We start from the raw sequence: 13,470 nt of genomic DNA, 5'->3' as shown, positions 1-13,470 counted from the left end.
AGGTGACAATTTGTAGACAACACCAGTGGGCTTGTTGCTGTTAAAAGTAGATCATGCAAACCAAGCATGTTCAGGCTTTTCTGATCCCCATCAGGATCCTGTATTCAGCGTTATATACACTGTATATAAGGCATCTTTAAGTATGAGTTTACTGTCACTTTTCAAGGAACAGCAAGGTAAATGGACAAACTGACAGAAGTCCTTGTCTCTCAATTCTTTGCATGACCTTGCAGTATCCTGTCTAATGAGTCTTTGTGTTGTTCCTAGTTTACATTCCGTATGGGTCACAGGACAGGTGTGAGGCTTTCCATAGTTGTGGTGGTGATGACAGTATGGCTGCCTACCCAGAAAGCACGGGATCTGTTGTAGTTACGTGTTACAGACCTAAAATTTGCTGGAACATTGGGCAACTCTTCATTTCCCATCTTTGATTGGATACAAGTTCAGCAAAGTGGTCTCAGCTCTGGTGCTTGTATCCTGGGTGCCTGAAGTAGTTGCCCTGTTACCTATAGGACGCATCTGTACATTGAGGGAACCTGGGTGAATTCAGCTGAATCAGCAGGTTGAAGGATTTGAGGATTTGAGACTCTGAACGCAGTTGGATGAGAAAATAGTATCTGGAAAGCAGTCTATAAACACAGGACATGCTGGGATTTTCTTCTACCAGAATCCTAAAGTAAGAAGATTTTCTTACTTAACGGATTGGTTTCCTGCTTGCTTACTAATAGAGGTTGTATTAAATGTATTTCACTAAGACTAAGCTTTGTCATAAAGATATGTCACTATGGATTCTCAGGAATTTCAGGTCTGTTTGGGATGGTAGCTCTTGTTGGCCTATGAGTTAATGGCATCAAAAACCTTAAAAGATTTTTGTTCCTAATGGTTATAAGAGTTATTATAAACATGAATAATATCTTTTGATCAATCTAAATTTCTGTTTTAGTGTATTCTAGCAGTTAATTAGTGAGGATTAGCTGCTGGGTACAAAAGTCATTGAGGTAGAATCCAATTGCCACAACCGTTTTATTCTAAAGGGTATAATCCTAAGAAGTCTGAGGTTTTTTGTGCTTTCTTTTTTTTTCGATTATTTTCCATGTTAGTTAATGGACCAGGATATCTGTGCTATTATTGCTCTTATAAAATGGTTTCTAGACATCTCATGTGTTGGCTTGCCTTGATGTGAAAATGGGCTTAAGTAGTTTAAAATTGTTTGAGAAACGTAAAACTTTAATGAGGAGTAATCACCTTGGGGTATGTAATAGAAGTCACCGGGATTCCTTGTTTATACGGTTCTCAGGGTATCAAGGCGAAGAGTTACCTGGAAGTTCTTGTTGCTGTTGTAGATAGTCTTTTGAAGATGATACACTGCAGAAGCACACTGGTTTTAGTAGTTACTTGATTTGACTTTTTTTTCCTTTGGAGTGAGGATTAGCTAGATTAGAAGAGGCTGATTTACAGTTCTGGAATTTTATGTAAGCAGGATAGGAGTAGTTCTTGTTGATTTAATCAGACCACAAATGTTGGTTATCAGCAGGGAGGTGGTGGATATTTGTTGCAGCAATGTGGGAAAAAAATCCTAACTGTACAGAAGAGTTCTCTGTAAAACTTCTTTGTTGTCTTGGCAAATTTACGTGGCCTGTAACATGTTTGTGTTCCAAGAGGGGGTTTTGAGAAAGTGATCTAGTTGCTCACTTCTATGAATTTAGAGTTTATTTCTACCCTTTACCCATTTGGCTGATTTCATACTCTCCTTAAATACTAACATGTGTCTGTTTATGTGCTGGCTTATTCTTGATTAAGATGTTTAATACTATAGAACCATTGAAAAGACCTTTAAGATGATTGAGTCCAACTGTAAACAGAACATTGCCAATTCCACCACTAAACCATGTCCCTAAGTGCCACATTGACACATCTTTTAAATACCTTCAGGGATGATGAGAAAGAAGTCACATTATTATTTGCCATGGACCAATATCCTCAAACGTATCTCTACTATAGGTCTGCTGGTGTGTGGTGTTAAAGCTCTGTAGCTTATTAAAAAAATGAAACTTTCTATTTATTTGGAGGCATCGCTGGCATGTTCTAGAGAAAGCCTGCATTTGCCCTCTCATTTCTAGTGTGACTCTTTATTACAGAAGAGGACAGAGATCAACATCATCTTTCTGTCCCCATGTGCAGCTCACAGAACTCAGGGCTGGTATGGAAAGGGGTATCAGCTGACAGCATGAATGTTTCTGTTGTAACAGAATGCTGTTTAGGCCACAACAATCCCTGATTCTGATCATTAAAATTGCTCCTTGGGGCCCAGTTCGTAACTGCTTGAATACTTAGAAGAACAGTGATAGATTTTTTACACTGTTTGGGTTTTTTGTTTTTGTTTTTGTTTTTTTTTTTGTTTATTGCCGGTCAGTGGTCTCCCTGATAGAGAATCACAAGATCCTCTGCTCCTTGAAAGGGCCACCACCAGAACATACTACCCGAGATGCTGCTGCTAATAATACCTAAATCATTGTCACTTCGCTTATTTTTATATATTATTATGCAGCTGTCATCTCTGAATGGTCCAAACACCTTATGGAAATGTCTTGTGCATTATGATTAATAACTGTCACCTGTGATTCTTTTTCTTGCCTCAGGGGATTATTATATGGGTTTATTTTTTTTTTTTTGTGGGTAAGGTAGACCTATGGCATTTGAGGAGTGGAGCAGTCAACAGAGATCTATGTCTTTAAGTTTTAGGAGGGGCTCTTGCAGATCTTCTGGCCCAGACCACTGGTGGCTCTGAAAGATGGCCACTGAAGGTAACACTGTGATGTTTCAAAAACAATATAGAAAGCATAGAATTTCCTTGGTGTATCTGCAGTGCATCTTTTGCTAAAGAGGTATTTGTTCAATCATATTTCAGACTAATTGGATTTTTTGAGGTTATTGTTCCATGTGTAGATGAAAGATATATTTGAAACACAGGTGAAATGAAATATCCATAAAAAATGAAGTTATGCTGGGGTATGACACTGCTTCCTCAGCAGATTTGAATGAGAAAATGTTCCTTGCTGGTATCACAATGTGAAAAGTTAGTCTACAGAGAGCTAACAATATTTTGCAGAATTTTTTTCTAGATGTTGCACAGAATGAAATCTTACCCTGAATAAGTTTATGGTAATGAAGTTAGGGAAAAAGTCTGTTCCTAGTGCATGGGGTGTCCTAAAATCAAAATTGCGGGTTAGGAGAATGGTTTGTCTTCTAAACTACTTGCATAGCTCTTGCAACCCAAGGGTCTGTGTCGAAATAATGCTTTCAAATACTGAAGTAAGAAATACTGCCTGTGCTTTGGAAGATCTGTTTTGTATTGTGATTCATGTCCTCCTCACCTATGGTTTAAATTAGTGTTGGTAGTTTCCTGAAAGTTTTTATTCTGTCATGCATGTAAATGAGGGATGCCTTCCAGAATCTGTGACTGCTTTCGCTGCTCACTTCAAGGTTTTTTGATCAAAGCCTTCTTGATTACACTTTTGTTAACTTATTGTCCAATGTTACTTAGTCTACATGGTTGTATTAAGTATTGGCTTGAATTTTTCAGTAATTGCTAATTTTTGTTAATGAATGTAGATGGCCTTTTAGAAAACAATAAAGCTGAATTAAAGATATTGCAGGCAAGAAGAGAATGTTCTTAAAAGAACAGCTTTAGGTGTAAGTCAAGCATGCAAACATTAAAGTTGCAGCCTTGAGCTTTACCTATGCCATTTTATTTTTACCATCCTCACAATATTACTGTTATATAGCACCTTAATATTACATTGTAGTCTTTTGTGATACATGAGTATTCCCCCTCCCCCCATCCCCGGAAGCCCCTACCTTGAATGTACAGGATACATGCTGCTCACTGAATAAGCAGCTGCTCTGTAATTTGCTTCTTCTCATTTCATAATGTGTTCTCTTACTGTGCTCTCCTTAATCCTCCTCTAAAGGCAGAATGAATGTATTTCTTTGTGAAATTCTGTAACAGTAATGAGCAGGCTTGTGAGGCCCTTATAGATAATTCCTACTGCTCTCTTCGCACCTAAATCCTGGGTGGGTCATTGCTCTTGTTTTCAAGGCAAGGAAGTGGAAATACAGGGTGGGGAATGACTTGCCAAGATAACAGATTTGCCCAACAGCAGTAGCAGAACTGAGAAACAAGCCAAATCTCTTACAGTTCTGTTAAAAAATCATGGTGGTAACCAGTGTTTCTCTTCAGTCTTACTGTCTTGCTTACCTTTTCTTGATGACAGTCCTACATGTGTGCCCCCATTCCTCTAGCCGTTCTCTGCTGAAGTGGCTACTCTATGTTAGCTGGAAACCTACTAGTTGATTGCACTTTCTGATCAGTGGTTAGGTCCCAGGAGAGGCCAGACCCCTCTCGTCCACCTTCTCACAGAAGTTACCTAAGTAGCTGATTTGGGCTTTCTTTTCCATCTTAGGTGTGCTGCCTTCTCCTCCCAGGAGCTGTGCTGGCTGCAGGAACAAGAGTACTGTTAACTGATTAGTTCACCCTTGTGACCTATATTGCATGTTGCTTGTTATTACGAGTATTTCACTATGCCTCAGGGAAAAGAGGTGGATATTTCTTATTTTGTGCCTGGAGAATTGATGCTTGGGAGTAAGGCGAAAGTTTGTGTTTGGTGTGCATGTCCACTGAGGTCTTTAAGAGCTTTTATTATGAAAAAAAAAGACAAGACCAAACCAGCAAACTAACCAAACATACAGCATTGCATTCATCTTTGTATTTTCGGAGTGTTGCTGTCACTGATTTAATTGCAGCCTTGAGTACTCAGCATTTATGGTAAGTAAGACCCAAATGTGTCAGGGTAAGCACTCAGAAAATTAGTAAAGTATAATTATTGATCACGTATTTATAAAAAAAAAAAAAAACAACAAAAAAAAATTAGTAGAAATGGCTTGCGTACACTTGTGCAAGATCTCTGACAGGACCAAGGATAGGATCCTATTTTGCAAGATAACATTCAGCTGCTTAAATGGTCTTGTTCCTTTTCCTGCTCCCTGTGTCCCATTTACACACGTTTTAGCATGTGCATTAAATGGAGCATGAATATCATAAACTGTCTTACTAGTTTCATCTGTTTCTATGGAGCATTCCATTGAGTGTGCTGGAGGAAAAGACACTTTGTAGAAAAAGATACACATACAGATCTCATATGTATCTGTGATCATGTATATCTATGATCCTTTTATAAAAATAAAATAAAGTAATATCAGTGTCAGCAAGCTAGAGAGGTGAATTATGATGAACCAAAGTACCTTAGTTGTGGTAGTCCCTTCAGTATGCTTGCAAACTTCAGTATGTTTGCAAGCAACTTCTTGTGTTCTCCCAGGGGTTTTAGCATATATTATTTTAAGGATTTTTCTTAAAAGCAGTCTGTAAAGGAACACCAGAAATTCTGTTATATATACATATATACAGACCTTTGCCATTTAGGACAGTAGAGTAACTGATAGGAGCAGCAGGTTGACGTCATCTGTGGAATAACACTAGTGTACTGTTAGTGATGAGGAGATGCTTCACAAATATTTGCAGATGGTAGAGGAGTACTGAGACCCAAGGAATTGAAGGGCTTGTTTAAAAATAAAAATAAAAAGTCACAGTTCTTAAAAAGCAGCATATTTTTCTTTTCCATTTATTTTCAAGGAGTAATTATATGAGATGGGCTGTGAATGCTGAACAGCAAAGGGCCCACCCATGCACCCTGTTTTGAGCTGCTTTGTACGCACTGTCTTTATGGTAAATCCAGTCAGTGAGTTAACCTGGCAGAACATTAATAACTGGCGGGTGAGGGGGAATTGCCAGGCTGGTGAAGTGTATAAACCAGTATGTCTTTATATAAGCATCAGAGGAGACACAAAATGTAGGGTGGACTCTCACAGTTAGGAGGAGGGAGCAGGATTGCCCTTTTCAATGACAGTTAGGTGTTAGATTGGCTCAGCTTTGTCATATAACTGCATTGTTACCAAAACCGAATTAAAAAAAATTTGATATATTATCTGAAATATTTTCATAAAGATTCTGATCCTGGGTAGCCTTAATTATGTGCAGTGCTTGCTTTCCTGTGTATAAATTTCATCGTAAACGTATGATGATTATGATGTGCTTCAGAGTTAGCACTTCCAAGTGCCTGAATTCCATAGTGTAAGGGCAGAAATTCTGCATTGTTCTTCTGGGATTGACTATACAGTGGTAGATACTCCCATATAAATTCTCAAAGTTCACTATTATCTAGTAGTTTATAATGTAGTGTCACAAAATCAGTGTTGTTTAAATAACATTGTCTATGATCTTTAGAATATTAAAGTGTTTGCTACACTGGTGACACCCCTGTGGAGTTTGACATGGTCTAGGACTGATTTTACTACATAGCATATTTAAGCCGTGTTGTTATCTTTCTTCATTAGCATTAGGAATTGCAGACTAATTTGTGACTTTTATACTTTCTTTTTGGAAGACTGATTTTAGGATAAGCAAGATGGCAAGTTTTTCACTCATGGATAATTTTATGCAAGATAATTAGATTTTCTTTGAATAATCCTATTGATTGTAATAGGACTATGCACAGCTCAGTATGAGTGTAAATCTTTGTGGGATCAGGTCCTGTACTGGCATGTTCCGCAACATGGGGCATATAGAAAAAACTGTGCAACAAGCCTTAAGAGTGTTTGTATCATATGTTACATTTTAGGATGTGTTAATTTTATGATCTGTGAACCTTTTCACAGTGATTTCTGTTTGATTGCTTTCTTTTTGCAAGTCAACACATTTTAAATCATTTTTACAATTACTTTTGGGTTAATTTCAAAATCTTTCTTTTAGCTGTGTCGTATTTTTCTGAGTAGGGAGAATAGGTAGTGTTATTTAATGTTCTTTATTAAGAACCATTAGTAGGGTGTTATTTTTTTACTTCCCAGGCTTTTGCAGTATGTTAAAAATTGAACTTTTGACATTGTGAAAGCTAGTTGTGTTTCCTTTTGTATTGGACTATATCCATATTTTAATAGTGCAAATAAATATGTTTTCTGATGTGAAAATACTCAATATGTTTCACGGTCTGATAGGGTTTTCAAGTGGATGTTAGTGTTTCTTCTGGAGAGGATTGCATTGATGGCAGTTTTATTCATGGTAATGATGAAACATAAGTAGTTTTAAAGATGCTATTAAGCCATGTTGCCACCTCTTTCTTCATTAGCACTAGGAATTGTAGAATTATTTGTGACTTTTATACTTTGCTTTAGGAAAAAAGCATTTGAGAATTTAGATACACATTTTTCCCCTGATCTAAATTTGGCATAGCTGTTATAGGTGTGTCTGCGTGACAGCTGTAACTTCTTTGTGTATGTACACTGCATTTGTGGAGTGGTTTCCTGATATACTTTAATATGATATAACAGCTGACTGTTTCTGAAAGCAAGTGGTCCTTTTCCCTCCTTCCTGCTTCTTCATTTGTCCATGTCATGTAGACCCTGCTTGCACAGACCTACTCATCCAGAGGAAAACTAATGGCTCTTCTGGTGGGTATGTTTTTGTCCCACTCTTTTAGTTGCACAATGCTGTGCTCAACCAGTGAAGGCGACAAGAAGGCTTAACTGTGGGAGCAGTGCAGGGTATTACACCTTTGGGCAGGTAGACCATGTGTCAGATTATTTCTCGCAGCTGTACTGTAGAGATTTAGGTTGCCTCTTTCTAAATAAGAGAACACAGTAAATGTCCCAGTGCAAAGGCCTTTTGGCTGTTTGTTTGTTTGAATCTTTACTTTCTGGTAGAAGAATATGGACCTCTCTTGGCATGGTAGCTATCATTTGTAGTTGATTTTATAGAAGTTTGTCTACTTAGAAAGGTTTTAGTAGTCACACCTGTAAAACTGCTCTGATTGTGTAGTGATTGGCTTTTTAAAATTTTGAATAAACCTTTCAACAGTGCATTACACTAAATGGGGGGGGAAGAGGAGGGGCGAAAGAATCCATTCTGCACTAGAATTCACATGGCAAGTCTTGTAGATTTATATATGCTATATGCATTTAAGTTTACATTTGAGCACAAATCGTTGTAGTGTGACCACAGAGATGAGCCTTAAGAAGCAAAATATGCTTAGAGGTTTCCATAGGTTGCCTTTTTAAAAATTTATTATATATTAATTTTGTACTAGTAGCCTTTATACAGTTTGTTGTTTAGGCTCTGCATGCACTTGTTCTTTCAAAGGCTGTTGTGGAAGCAAGGATGTGGTAGGAATGTGCTCAGGTACATATTCTGTAGCTTCAGGTATTTGTTCATGAGGAAGTTTGTCTTGTCTTACCTTAAATGAAAACATACTTCCCAAAATGTGGAACTAAAATAATGTGATTGGGCTACTTCCAATGTGAGGTTACCCTGAAGCCATATAACAGCTTCAGTTGAGCTCTGTGTCGGCTTTTGTGATGGGAATCTTGGAGGTAGATGTTTTTGTCAGGACAGTGTCGAGTTGCTAAAGGCATGTTAGAATTGCTGTTGTGCGTCCTGGCTCTTGTGTTCGGGTTGTTAAATCTTAGAAAATACGGTCAAAGGGAGTTATGGTTATATATGGAAGCAATATTTCTATCTCAAGTCTGTGTTAGAATCCTTCAGAAGGAGCTAAGATTTAAGCCAGGAAAATAATCAAATTTTAACAAACTTTCATTTCTGATTTCATTTAGCCTTCCTTTAATCTGCTTTGCTTTGGAAAAATAGTGAGAAGTTAATACAGGAAAGAAGAGGAGTGGGATACAGACACAGAAAGTAGCAAATCCTGCTTTTTAACACTTAAAAGTTGAAGTCTTGAGCTAGCAAACGCAGGAAATTGTTTACAAGTAGAAAAAGCCCATCTTAAAAAAAAAATCCAGCAAAAACTAAACCCAAACCAAGAAAAAACATTAAATGAATTCTATTCTACAAATAGATATTAAAATGCAGATAATTTTCATATTTTGTTTCTTTGTTATTAATCCTTAAGCATAGTTTCTTTTTTCAATTCTCCAGAAATAATCTTTTAAATACAAACTACAGAAACTTAGTGCTGTACATGTGAATTTTATTTTTAAAGTCAGCCCAGTTAGTATCTCTGGGTGCTTGCTCATTAAATTAAATAAGCCTTTACCGTTTGTTTAAGAAAGAAAGCGGAAGACAAAAAACTGTTACCCACTATCAGTTGAAGTAAAGGAAAAGAGATGGACCATGTGTTGTACTCCGGTGGCTAACAAGTTTTGCCACCTCCCGTCAGGGTCTGTGTTCAGCTTTACTTCATAGTATCCACCATCCCAGCAGATGTTTTAAAATCCATTAATGTCTTCTTTTGATTGTATTTTAATTTTTAATTCTGACTTGGGAAGGACATCATGCTTTTCATTTAATATGTTCTCGTTTAAATGGCTGTTTCTTTAATTAGGAGTATTGTCTTTAGCACTCAACTTACTGCACCAGAAATCTTTGGAAAAACTGATGTCAGGGTTACTGAAATGAATAGTTCTGAAGTACTGCCATAAGGTTTGGCTTAGCAGCAGTTTTTGAAATGCAGCAGCATGGTTCACTGGTTGTGGATGTTCTGTAAGCAGCTGCGGAGCACTGCGTGAAGAGAGAAGGTGCTGGGGTAGTCCCAGGAGACCTTTTCTATGCAGTGTCTCCAGTTTCCCCTCTTCTCCCCCAAACTGTGTGCCTGCCCAGGAGGCTCTGCCTGTAGATGTCTCATGTGAAATGTTTTACATAGAAGTAAAGTCTCGGAGAACCTCTGCCAAGCAAAAAGGATACTTTAAAGGTTTTGTTGACAGCTCTTTTTCTGTCAGTGTATAGAGGAACTAGAAATTCAAAGAAAAATAATATGATTATTTTGTGAAGCTTAATAGAAGTTCTGAAATTTCATGAAAAACATTTCTGCAATAAGGATTGCAATGTCTTATGCCAAGAAATGTGCTTATGTGTACATGGTTTGCATTATTGTAGCTTCCTTCAAGATAATATCAAAATAAGTTGATCTTTATTTCACAGATTCATCTTGCACTTAAAGTATTTGTCTAATCTTTGCAGGCTTCGTAAAGTGAGCTTGTTTGAATGCTTTTAACTTACATTTTTTTTATCACACTGTCATTCTTCCAAGAACACTTCTCCTCATATTCAATTTAAATGATAGAAATCCTTTTATGTGAGCCAGAAGGTGTCACTTGACAAATTACATGTGTTTTAGTGAATTGATTGCAATTGGGATGCTTCTTGTTGGATTAATAGCTTACTTTTGTTGGTGGTTTTTCATTTTAAAACAGTACCTGCAATGTCACATAGCTTACATTGTGTTTCGTCACTTAGAATATGCAGCCTAATGCTGTGAGTTCTCATTATTTTTCTACGAAAAGCCTGATTTAATAAGCAGTACGCTTAACTGTACCAGCTTCTGATATGACTCAAGATCATAACTGGAAAACAACTTGAATGCTTTCAGTTGCATGACTCTGCTAAGCTAACTAGTCAGAATGAGTACAAAAAAGTTTCCATATCCCTTGCAACTGAGAAAACTAACAAGAGCAGTAAATATCAGTATGTTGCTAGCCTGTCTTCTGAGCAGCTGCTGTATCTTGCCAGCTGTCCTAAGGTTCTGCATTTGCGAGTCTTCCTGCCTATGTTGGTGAGAGTAGCACTATTAAACACTCGGTTTCTCTATCTGCCTTTGTCTGCCTAGCTTTAAGTCCGGGATTCCCACAATCCATACCTAATTTCAGAATGATATGGTGGTATCCTCCATGTGGAACAACCTTCTGTGCTGTGGCTTGAGCAGACAGTGTTCTCACACTTGATACTGTTTGTTCTCCCTTGAATGTGTTTCAGCATCTTGAGTTCTTGTATTCTAGTACCTGTCTATGTCATTCCTCTAAAGAATCTGCAGTGAGATTATGCTGTCGTATTTCTGTAGTGTGGAACAAAAGCGTAGTGATGACAATCTGAGATGTATCCTGACTGTGGATTAATTTGGGATAAAGGCTGAAATAAGTAAATGTATCTGCGTGTTTCCCTTGGAGCCTTTCAAGCTGCATGTTTAAAATTTTCTACCTAAGAAACCAGTCTCAACTTTAGATATTTTGCACCATCTCTCATCAAATAATGACTCCATGGGAGACAGATTAAGAACTTCAGTTCCTGCTCACATTTCTTACTTGGCACAGGTTATTCCACATTTATAAGGCGATAAAGTCATCCTCATTTTCTTCTTTTAGGATGTTGTTGCAAGGTCTCTCTGGGAGATCTGCATTGGTGGAAAAAATACAGCCTTAGCGCTGTGCCAGGGTTTTTCTTTTGTTTGTTTGTTTGTGATATTGCTGAGAAACTATCAGTATGGTTTCCCAGTTACCTCCAAAAAATACTTCATGGGTTATATAATGTCTGCATGTGGCTGTGTGGCATACCGGATATGCATTTTCCCTTGAAGGCATGTGAAGTCTCGTTCTCTTACTATGAAGTGGATTGTTACCTAGCACTACCTGAGTTCATTCAAGGCATTAAGGAATTGTTGTCTGTATTTGAAGTCAGATGCTGTGAAAAGCAAGAGCAAGATTTCAAACTTTACATTAGAACTGCAGAAGAACAGAAAAGGACAAATTGCAAGCATAAGTACTCTGAACAGGAATTTTCCCCATGTTGTCCTCATGACACAGGCATTTTTGGTCCCTAGAATGTGCTTTTTACATAGAAAGAAAGAATATTAACATTTTCTATGGCAATGTCATATATAAAGAGATTTAGCCTGGTGACTCTGACCTCCTGACTTCCAGCTGGGGAAGGCTTACTGAAAAGAAAAGATACCAAATCGTCTGAAAAGCTTTTCTTCAGTGTGCTTCTTAAGTATTTGAAACTCTGAGAAGTCAGAACATCCCGTCTGTCAGCCTTTCTATGATATATTCAGAAATTTAGAACCAGTCACAATAGAGAACAGGGACAAATGTTCTCTCACTTTCAAGTTGTATGACAGGAGTTGCTACTGGAAGATGTTAATGGTGGGGTTTTGGGGGTTTTTTGATTATGTGGTGGGTTGGTTTATTCCTTTCTTTGTTGTTTTTAAGAAATTGAGTGAAATTTACTTTCAGAAGGTTAAGAACTAATAGTAGTATTTGAAACAAAAGTGTAACTAAGGAGAACTTCAAGATCTTTCAGCTGTTTCTGCTGGTGGCTTGCATTCCTGCCAAGTACTCTAGGATCTCACCTGACAAAAGACTGCTGTTTATTTTCTAAACTTAGTGTAGTTTTGTCTATATATATATATATGAAAGTCTTCACAGATGTTTAAGATCATTGAGAATTTCAGAAGACTTTCATGGTGAAGAATATTTCTTTGAAAGTGATGAAATGGATTAAACTGAAAATTGAAATTTACCCATTTGTTTGATCCAGTCTTTTGCATGTTGCTTTTTGCAACTGGCAGGGAGCTATGGTGTTGCAGTTCTGCATGGTGATGGCCCTGCCAGTTCTAGGCAGAGAGACTTGATTTCTTTGGTTATGAGTCATCATCAAGAGCTGCAGGAAAAGCAGCATAGCCTCTGGCTTAAAATTTGAATGGATGGAGTCTTTCACTGTGCTGCACTCTGAGGGGGACAGAATTTGAAGCTGATGAATAACAGCATACCAACATCACTGTCATAATTCTGAGTGCATCAAAATCGTAACACTCCCAAAGAGACCCATCTAATGCTTTGGCTAGCCCCGCTGTGTGTTGTCCAACTCCACTGTGCCTCTGCTCTCATCCCTGTGTCTGCTGTAGCCTTTGTGTAGTTTTTGCTCTCCAGCTGTGGGAAGATAGAGGGATGGGGGGAGGATGTCTGTCTGTCTGTCAGGAGTAGACCAGAGCACTGTGGAATGAGTAGGAGTTACTAGCCTGGGCAGTAGGGTGAAGAAGACTGACTGCTGTGACTGGACAGCCAGTAGGAGCAAGTAGGACAGCTTCCTGCCAAGGAGGAGAGCCTGAAGACTGTCTTGCATATATAAGTAGAATAAGAAGATGCTGCCAATTCCAGCTTCACAAAAGCCTGCCACCATGTGTTAAAAAACAATTAATGTCATGACATTTGTTGGAATATTATGATCTTATATCTGTATGCCAGAAGTCAATGCAGTGGTATTGCTATTCATGACTGGAATTCATATTTCCTGACTAATGCTCCTGCTTAGTGGGTGTGAAAGTAAATGCCTTTTTTATAAACACACTTGACCTCTCTGTAATCTTTATTTGACATATACATTAAGCCAGAAAGCTGTGTTTTCATGGAATCGTAGAATGGTTTGGGTTGGAAGGGACCTTTGAAGGTCGTCTAGTGTCATGTCATGTCCCCCCCACCAAAAAAAAAAAATCAGCTGGATCAGGTGGCTCAGAGCCCTCTCCATGGATGTTTCTGTGGATGGGGCATCCACCACCTCTCTGGGCAACCTGTTCCAGT

The 13,470-nt window shown here is 38.0% G+C and overlaps 1 protein-coding gene across 7 annotated transcripts in view; it reads left to right on the top strand.

The window, feature by feature from the left end:
• Window positions 1-13,470, top strand: part of ZNF148 (zinc finger protein 148) — a 45,852-nt gene that overhangs the window by 8,109 nt on the left and 24,273 nt on the right. The window lies entirely within an intron of this gene.

This window comes from Pezoporus flaviventris, unplaced genomic scaffold, assembly GCF_033815535.1.
Source record: "Pezoporus flaviventris isolate CSIRO_AGI_PZ_B2104156 unplaced genomic scaffold, CSIRO_AGI_Pfla_v1 ptg000001l, whole genome shotgun sequence".
Classification (NCBI taxonomy): Eukaryota; Metazoa; Chordata; class Aves; order Psittaciformes; family Psittacidae; genus Pezoporus; species Pezoporus flaviventris.
This window is presented reverse-complemented; position numbering and strand designations above follow the sequence as displayed.